Source organism: Elephas maximus, chromosome 9, assembly GCF_024166365.1.
Source record: "Elephas maximus indicus isolate mEleMax1 chromosome 9, mEleMax1 primary haplotype, whole genome shotgun sequence".
NCBI lineage: Eukaryota > Metazoa > Chordata > Mammalia > Proboscidea > Elephantidae > Elephas > Elephas maximus.
Genome location: NC_064827.1, coordinates 2,022,538 through 2,030,534, shown reverse-complemented (window position 1 = coordinate 2,030,534; position 7,997 = coordinate 2,022,538).

The following is a 7,997-nucleotide window of genomic DNA, read 5'->3' as shown; positions in this document are numbered from 1 at the left end:
ACCAGGGCGTTCTCGAGGGCTCCAGTGCGGGGGACTGTAAGCAGTGATGGAGGACTCCAGTGACTGCTGACCATTCCACCCACCAGGGTGTTCTCGAGGGCTCCAGTGCGGGGGGCTGTAAGCAGAGATAGAGGACCCCGGTGACCTCCACATGCTGGCTGCAGAGAGGGGTCAAGGCTGATTGATGCAGGAGGTGGGGTTTCCCTGGGGTAGCTGGGCAGACTTACAGCCCTTGGGGGTGTCTGGGTACTCGGTGTTTGTGCCAGTGTGGGTCAATGGATCAGTGATCCCTCAGCTTGTGGCCTCATCTCAGAGGGTGTTCATGTGTTCTCCTCCCTGAGGGATGTCCCTCCTTCCCAAGCCCTTCTCAGCTAGACAACTGCCCACCCAGGGGTACCGCCTTGCCTGCCAGCTCGGTGGGTTTCTCCCAGTGTGTCGTCCTGTGCCTGTGTCCACGGTCAGATGGTGTGAGGGTGGTGTGTCCCCATCACGGGTGGCTCTGCTTCTTCCTGACTGTGCTCTCTGTCAGGGCTGGGTGGTGTTTGTGGAATGGCTGGTGCACTTGCATCTACTGAGACCCTCATGACACTGGGGAGGGGCCGCGTCTCGGCTGCCCCTCCACCAGGGCCCTGAGTCTGCTGTGTTCACCATGGCTTCGTGTGTTTCCTTCGTTCCTGCCTTTGGTCCATCGCCATGGGCTCAGGGAGAAGTGTTACGTGAAGGCGTTCTGCTTGGACACTGTCCAGGTGCGTGGTCCTTGGAGGAGCCCCCTGAGCTTGACCCGAGCCCTCTGACTGCGGTTACTCAGGCCTCCCCTGGCCTCGCCCTTTGCCCCCTGACCCCCTAAAGACTGAGAGAAGAGCTTAGATCCCGCCCCCTGCAGGCTCCTAGCACCGCATCGGAAGCTCTGGGCATGCTTGTTGGAAGCGTCACTGATAGCACATCTGGGTGCCGCAGTCGTCAAGGGTGAGAAGTATCATTGACGACGTAAAGGGATCCCCTTGTCTCAGTAGTTGTGCTGTCAGCCGAAGCAGAGCGCTTAGGAGAACTGGTACCCTCAGCAAAAGCCCTAGTCAGGGGCTGGGGGGGTGGAGGCCGGCTGCTGAACCCCAGGGCAGACCCCACTGCCCCGCAGGAGGAGCTGGCTCGGTTTCCCCTGCATGCCCTTCAGGACAGTGGGCAGAGGACCCTCTGGAGCTGGTGTGACCCTTGGGTGGAGGCTTTGGTGACACAAGTCCAGGAGGAAGGGGGCTGGGCAGCCTGTCCCCCCACCCGCTTTCCTGTTCACAGAGCCCCTTCCCTCTCTCCCTCTCAGCCACTGGGCTTGGATGAAGCTGAACCATCTCTGACCAAGGGAGGACGGTAACTCAGGCCCCGGGAATACAGTAAGGCCATCACCTCCCGGCTTGGAGACCGGCCTGGGTGGGCCAGAACCCAGGCCACTCAGGGGCAATCTGGGGCTCCCTCAGGGGCCTCTGAGACATGGGCGCCTGTCACTGCACTGGGACACAAGAGGGGCTGCAGGCAGCATCTGTGGGGCCGAGGAGGGAGCCTGCACCCCTCAGAATGTGAGGCCAACATTCCCCTTTTGTGCTGAAGCCTTTGTGTGGTGGGGTGTGTGTGTGTGTGTAGGATTTATGAGTGTGTGTGACGTGTGTATGTGTGTGGTGTGTGTACAATTTTCTGTTCTCTGAGGCCACAAGAGCCCTCACAGACACAAGCCTGCGTGTTGAGAAGGTGAAGAAGTAGCAACAGTCCCTCCATCACTTCGTGTTACAGAGGCCTGAGGGGGGCCCGCCTGGGGAGGGCCCAGGTGAGGGGCAGATGCTCCCCCGGCCCTGCTCTGTTGGGGAGACGCTCTCGTTTCTGCAGCCCCGAGTGGAAGAAATCTCCCCTTCCAAGCTCTGGCAGTGCTGTGGCTTCCCCCACAGACCCGGGAGTCAACATTTGGGGGAGAATCATTTATTGAGAAAGCAGAGTGGGGACAGTGAGGGTGGGACAGAGGGGCCCTTGGCTGGCGACGGTGGGTTCCTGGGCCCTCCAGGAGCTGCTGTGGACCCCACAAGGCAGGGATGGGGACAGGCGTGGGGCTGGGGGCAGGGACAGGTTGGCACAGCATTTTCTTGGGGGAGTTCCTGGAGAATTGGGAGAGGGTGAGAGGTTGGGAGTGAGCAGAAGGCTCTGAGGAGTCTCTAGCTCTCCACCCAGAGCCCCGACAGCACGGACCCTCACTGTCCAAGGGGAGGGGTTGAGGAAGGGGCACATGTGATGGGGGCAGGAGGGCACTGGGGGCAACCTGGCAGTGGTCTTCATCCTGCAACCCTAGAGACGCTTGCCTTCTCAGGGATGAGGAGAGGGTGTACTCACGGGTCACCCAAAGGCCCCTTGCTGAGTTCACCCTCACGGCCCACCCCCCGGGACAGGCCACCAACCTGTCTTGGTGCCCGAGGCCTAGCTCTGAACTTTCTGCGGCGCTCTTCGGAGACAAAGTGACAGTGAGTTAGCCACCGGACCTGGGTGGGCAGGGTGGGCAGCCCAGAAGGGGAAGTAAGGTGGCTCGCCTGCGCCATGCAGAGCAATGATCCGTGCCTCCCAGAGCCTGAGCTTGGCCACGGTGCTCTTAAACCAGCCCAGGAACTCTTTCTTCACAGTGGGCTTCCAGACTGCAGGCGGAGCAAAGGGCTGGCCATGGGAGAGGAGGGTGGCAGGGGTAGCTGTGGGTGAGGGGCTCCGGGATGGGTCTCGGGGACCAAGGCACCCAAGTTCCTGGGGACGCAAGGAGAGTTTCTGAGTCTGGGGGCAATTTGAGTGGGTGTGGGGGAGGAGAGCGCGTCCCTGCCCCTGGCGTGAGGTCTGGTTACGCTTGAAGGCGGGGGAGTGGGTGGCCTGACCCCCCAGTGTTTGCCCCAGCTGCTCCTTCTTCCTTTTTCAGAATCCCCCCTTCTTTGTTATCATCGTGGGAAGTGCCAGTTTCTCCAGTCTAAACCGCTTAGGGGAATGTGAGACCCGAGGGCTGTGTGTTTGTGTGAGTGACGGTTATGTATATGTGTGAGTGTATGGGGACTCGGGGCTGCAGTGGTTGAGGGCTGAGGGTCGACCTGACTCTGAGTCGCCACCTGGTGCTTGGAGCAGAGGCTAGCACTCTGCCCTGACTTGGCCTGGGCACCTTTGCAAGGAAACCAGCATCACCCCATTTTACAGAAGGTGCTCCCTGCAGGCTAGTTCCTGCTGACCACCTGCCTGTATGGCCTGGGGTGCCCTCCCAGGAGATGGCTTTGCAGGTCCTTTTTCTGTCTGCCACCTCTTGCCTTGGTCCTGGAGGGGCATGGGGTGTGGGTGGCCAGCTGTCAGCCCAGGAGAGTAGCCTGCACATACCTGGCAAGTAGGCCACCAGGCTGATGGTGCCGCTTTTATTGTTGACCAGGTAGAGAACCAGGAGGTGTCTAGGATCCACATCCTCCAGGTAGAGCAGGTTGTGGCCTGATAGAGGCCTGGAATGGCTAGAGAGTACAGTGCGGCTGCCAGGCCCCGTGGGCACTGCAGAGGATACACTGGCCCCTCCTCTGATCAAACCATGGACTGCATTTCATACTGGGGGCCAGTGTGGGTGGTAAGTCTGTGCACCCAGAGTGGCTGCTCAGCACAGGCAGACCTCCCAGCCCAGGCAGACCCCCAACCCAGGCAGGGCCCTCCAGCCCACGCAGATTCCCCCAGCCCAGGAAGACCCCCAGCCCAGGCAGGACTACCCAGCCCAGGCAGGTCCCTCCAGGCCAGGCAGGCCCCCCCCCAGGCCAGACAGGCCCCCCCAGAACAAGCAGAGCTGAGCTCCCATTGTGGCCCCCTCCGCCGCACAGAGGTGGGGCTGAGGCTCCTGGGGAGACTCGAGACCTCACTGTAACCAGGCCACCATCTCGGCCCCACATCTGCAGTGGGCCGCCCTATGGGCCTGTGATGGGGCCGTGACTCTCACACTCCATGCTGAACGTATGGTCTTGTACGTGACGAGGTACAGCTTCGGGGACTGGTCATCCTCTTGTCTGGAAGCAGAGCCAGACAGTCGTCACTCCATTGGCTATGCCTCCCATTTTTACAGAGATGTGTCCACACACGGTGACATCTGTGCTTGCTGGTCACTGTGATGCTGGCTCCCAGGCCGCATGCGCCCCCCCCCCCAAGACTATACCTGCCCCACCAGTCTGCACCTGCCCCCTGGCCACACCTGTCCCCTCAGACTATACCTGCCCCCAGGTCACACATGTCCCCTCAGACTGTACCTGCCCCCCCAGGCCATACCTGCCTCCCAGACTGTACCTGCCTCCCAGGCTGCACCTGTCCCCCTGGCCACACCTGTCTGCACGGTCTGTACCTGTCCCCCAAGAATACACCTGTCTCCTCAGACTCTATCTGCCCCCCAGGCCACACCTGCCCCCCCAGACTGCACCTGTCCCCCAGGCCACACCTGTCCCCACAGTCTGTACCTGTCCCCCAAGCCACACCTGTCTCCTCAGATTGTACCTTCCCCCCAGGCCATACCTGCCCCCCAGACTGTACCTGCCTCCCAGGCTGCACCTGTCCCCTCAGACTGTACCTGCCCCCCTCCCAGACCTCACTTGCCCCCCCAGGTTGCAGCCTCCCAGGACTGGGCAGTTAGAAGGATGCCCTGAAGGGAGGAGGTGGCAAGCATAGACACTGGGCACACACCGGGCCATTGTGCTCAGAGGCCATGGGAGCTAGTCACTGGTGACCTTGTGACAGCCCACCACACAGACTCACAACACCAGGAGCTCCCCATGCAGGTTGCCATCCCTCCCAGCCAGCATGTGGGTGAAGGTCTGGAAGGCCCTGCCCAGGCAAATCAGAACCGAGGTGTTGGAGGCAAGGACAGCAGTGTATCAGATCCCAGAGAGCTGCTGCAGCAGTGAGGGGCTCGAGAGGGCATGCGGGGGTGGGGGGGGGGTGCTGCCATCCACCCTGGCTGATCCTGAGCCCGCACTGCCCCCACGGCCAGGGGTTCCCTTGCTCTCCCTGACTGAGAGCCTAGCAGGGGCTCCAAACACCATGCTCCCTTGTGGCCACTTACAAGTCGAGGGAGAGGCCGCGTCTGGGCTGAGTCCTGGCCTGGGGATGCCCACGGTCTGCCTGTGTTTGCCCATGGTCTACATGGGCAGCACTGCCTGTCAGCACCCGGCAGGGCTGACCAGAGCTGACCAGAGAGCCCTGGTGCACAGGCTGCCAGCCCCTGCCTCCTTCCACCAATGCCAACAGGAGTGCACACGGCTGCCTGAGGCAGAGATTCTACCCTGGGAGCCCTGCAACCTGGGAGGATCTCCAGGAAGGTACAAAATGAGGCATCCAGGTGTTACCGCTGAGGGCATGGAGGCCCTCCCGACTCAGTGGGACCTTGTCTTTCTCTTGTAAGAATACACCAAACCCCAAAACCAAACCCAGTGCCGTTGAGTCGATTCCGACTCATAGCAACCCTATAGGACAGAGTAGAACTGCCCCATAGAGTTTCCAAGGAGTGCCTGGCAGATTTGAACTGCCGACCCTTTGGTTAGCAGCCGTAGCACTTAACCACTACGCCACCAGGGTTTCCGTAAGAATATATGGAGGAGACAATTTCGTATTCAACTCTAACAGGTTTATTTTACTTGTGACAAGTAAAAGGAGTCAGAGAGGGCTCCAGCCATTCTAAAAGACGGACTCGGAAAGGCGAGGCGAGGCCTGGGCTTATGTAGGTTTGGTGGGGACAATAGAGTAATGAATATTCAGTAAGTTTCTTTCAAGGGGCAAGTACTTCTCAGAATGGCGGTAAAATTAAAAAAATTATTTTTTATTTTTTATTTTACGGTAGTCCATACTAAATTAGGTTGCCAGCATCTGGCATCCAAGATGGAACCCGCTGAGATTTAAGACGGAGTCCTCTCGGCAGCCCTCGCGCACTGACCTTCAGCACTACGTCGCCACCTTTGGTGGGCTAAGGAAGGTCAAGCAGCGGTCAGTCACACTTTGTTCTTCTGCGCACGGGGGCGTCTGTAAAGGGGGAAGGGACTAGAAAAACACTAAGAGAGAGACAGTAATTCACAGGTTGTTTCAACTTTATCTCCTGTCGACAGGGTGTGGTTCCTGTTTTCCCAGCTTCTAGATGGTAATCTTTTAACAGCTGTTTTTGTTCCCAGCAGGGTTAACCCTATCTGCCCATTCAGGGTTTGGGATCAGGGTGCTGCCTGAATGCTGAGAAGGCTCTCCTTCCCCTGTCGCATCTGTGGATGCCACAGAGAGGGCCCCCCATCTCATTTCCAGACACCAAGAGAGCCTCCTTTTCCCCCCTCCCCCTGTCTCATCCCCGGATGCTGAGTGGGCACCCCCTTCTCCAGACACCCAGAGGGACCCTACTTATCTTGTCCTGGATGCCACCAAGAAGACCTGTCTTATGGATTGAATTGTGTCCCCCAAAACTATGTGTTGTAAACCCTAACTCCTATTAAAAAAAAAGAAAAGAAAAACTCCTAAACCTGTGGTTATAATCCCATTTGGGAATAGGGTTTTCTTTATTATATCGTTGAGGCAGTATTAGTGAAGGGTGTGTTTTAAAACAACCTCTTTTAAGATTTAAAAGAGCAGATTAAGCAAGCACCAAGAAAGCAGAGATGGGGAAAGAGAGATGCCAGGCCACATGAAGATGGCCCAGGAGCAGAACCTCGAAAGAGACAAGGACCTTTCTTCAGAGCTGACAGAGAAAGAAAGCCTTCTCCTAGAGCCAGCACCCTGAATTTGGACTTCTAGCTTCCTAAATTGTGAGAAAATAAATTTCTGTTTGTTAAAGTCACTCACTTGTAGTATTTCTGTTATAGCAGCACTAGATAACTAAGAAGGGCCCCCCACCTTATCCCAGACACCGAGAGGGTTCCACTTTCGCATCTCGTCCCTGGACACCGAGAGGGCTCCCTGTCTTGTCCCTGATTGCTGAGAGGGCCTCCCATCTCATCCCTGGACACCCACAGGTCCCTTCCTGCCTTGCCCCTGGATACCAAGCATGTCGTCCTCCCTGTCTCGTTCCTGGCCTTCCTCCCTGGGAAGCACTCGTGGCCCCTTGCCCCACCCTTGGCCCTCTCACTGCTGACACATTCTTCTGTGAATTGGGATCCCGCTTCTCTGGAGGTTCCTTGTGAACCTGCAGGCCACAGAACAGCCCCGTGGCCAGCAGCAGGAGTTGTATCCCTGTCTCACGGTCTGTCTGGTTTTGGTGACAACTGGGAACTTACTGGTTCCAGTGATGCCCAGGCCCAGCGTGCTGTCTATCTGTCTATATCTGCTGGCCATGGCCGGGGTGCCTGACAAGGTCACATTGCAAGTGTTCTGCCTATCCCTGACGGGGGGTGGCTCCTAATCCTCAGAAATGTCAGCCAGCACCAGTCCGTTCTCTGTTACTGTGAACGCCAAAGGTATTATTTTCCCATACAGCATATTTCCAAAACCAAAAGCAGGATCTGGATTGGGCCGATGTCCTGAGCCTGCTTGGAATTGGAGTCTCCTTGGCTTGCCCTTTGCATCTGGCACACTTCCTGGACGTATTTGGGTAGACATGGGCCGTGGATGAGACATCCTGGAGTTTAGCGCTAGGTTTGGGGTTGCAGCGGGTTGTTCACAGTCCCTGCCAATTATACACGAAAACAAGGTGCCTCACTTCTAGTGAGCCCTACTTGGTCCCTGAGGAAGCCACAGGCTATCACTGGGCTACGGAATGAGGACAGTAATTGGGGTCTGACAGCATCCCCCCTCCATGCCCCAGAGGGATCTCCCTGTATCCTCCTTCTTGTCTCCTTCTGCCTAGACCTTGGGAGTGGGAGAGGCCATGTGACATTGTTCCCAGGGAGCTTCCTGCCTAGCCTCGGTGACCGAGTCACAGAGCACCTGGGTCTAGGTCCAACTACTCAGCTTGGTTAGGTCTATTCCCAGCAGATCTGGGCTGAAAATGTCTTACCCTAAGAAGCAGA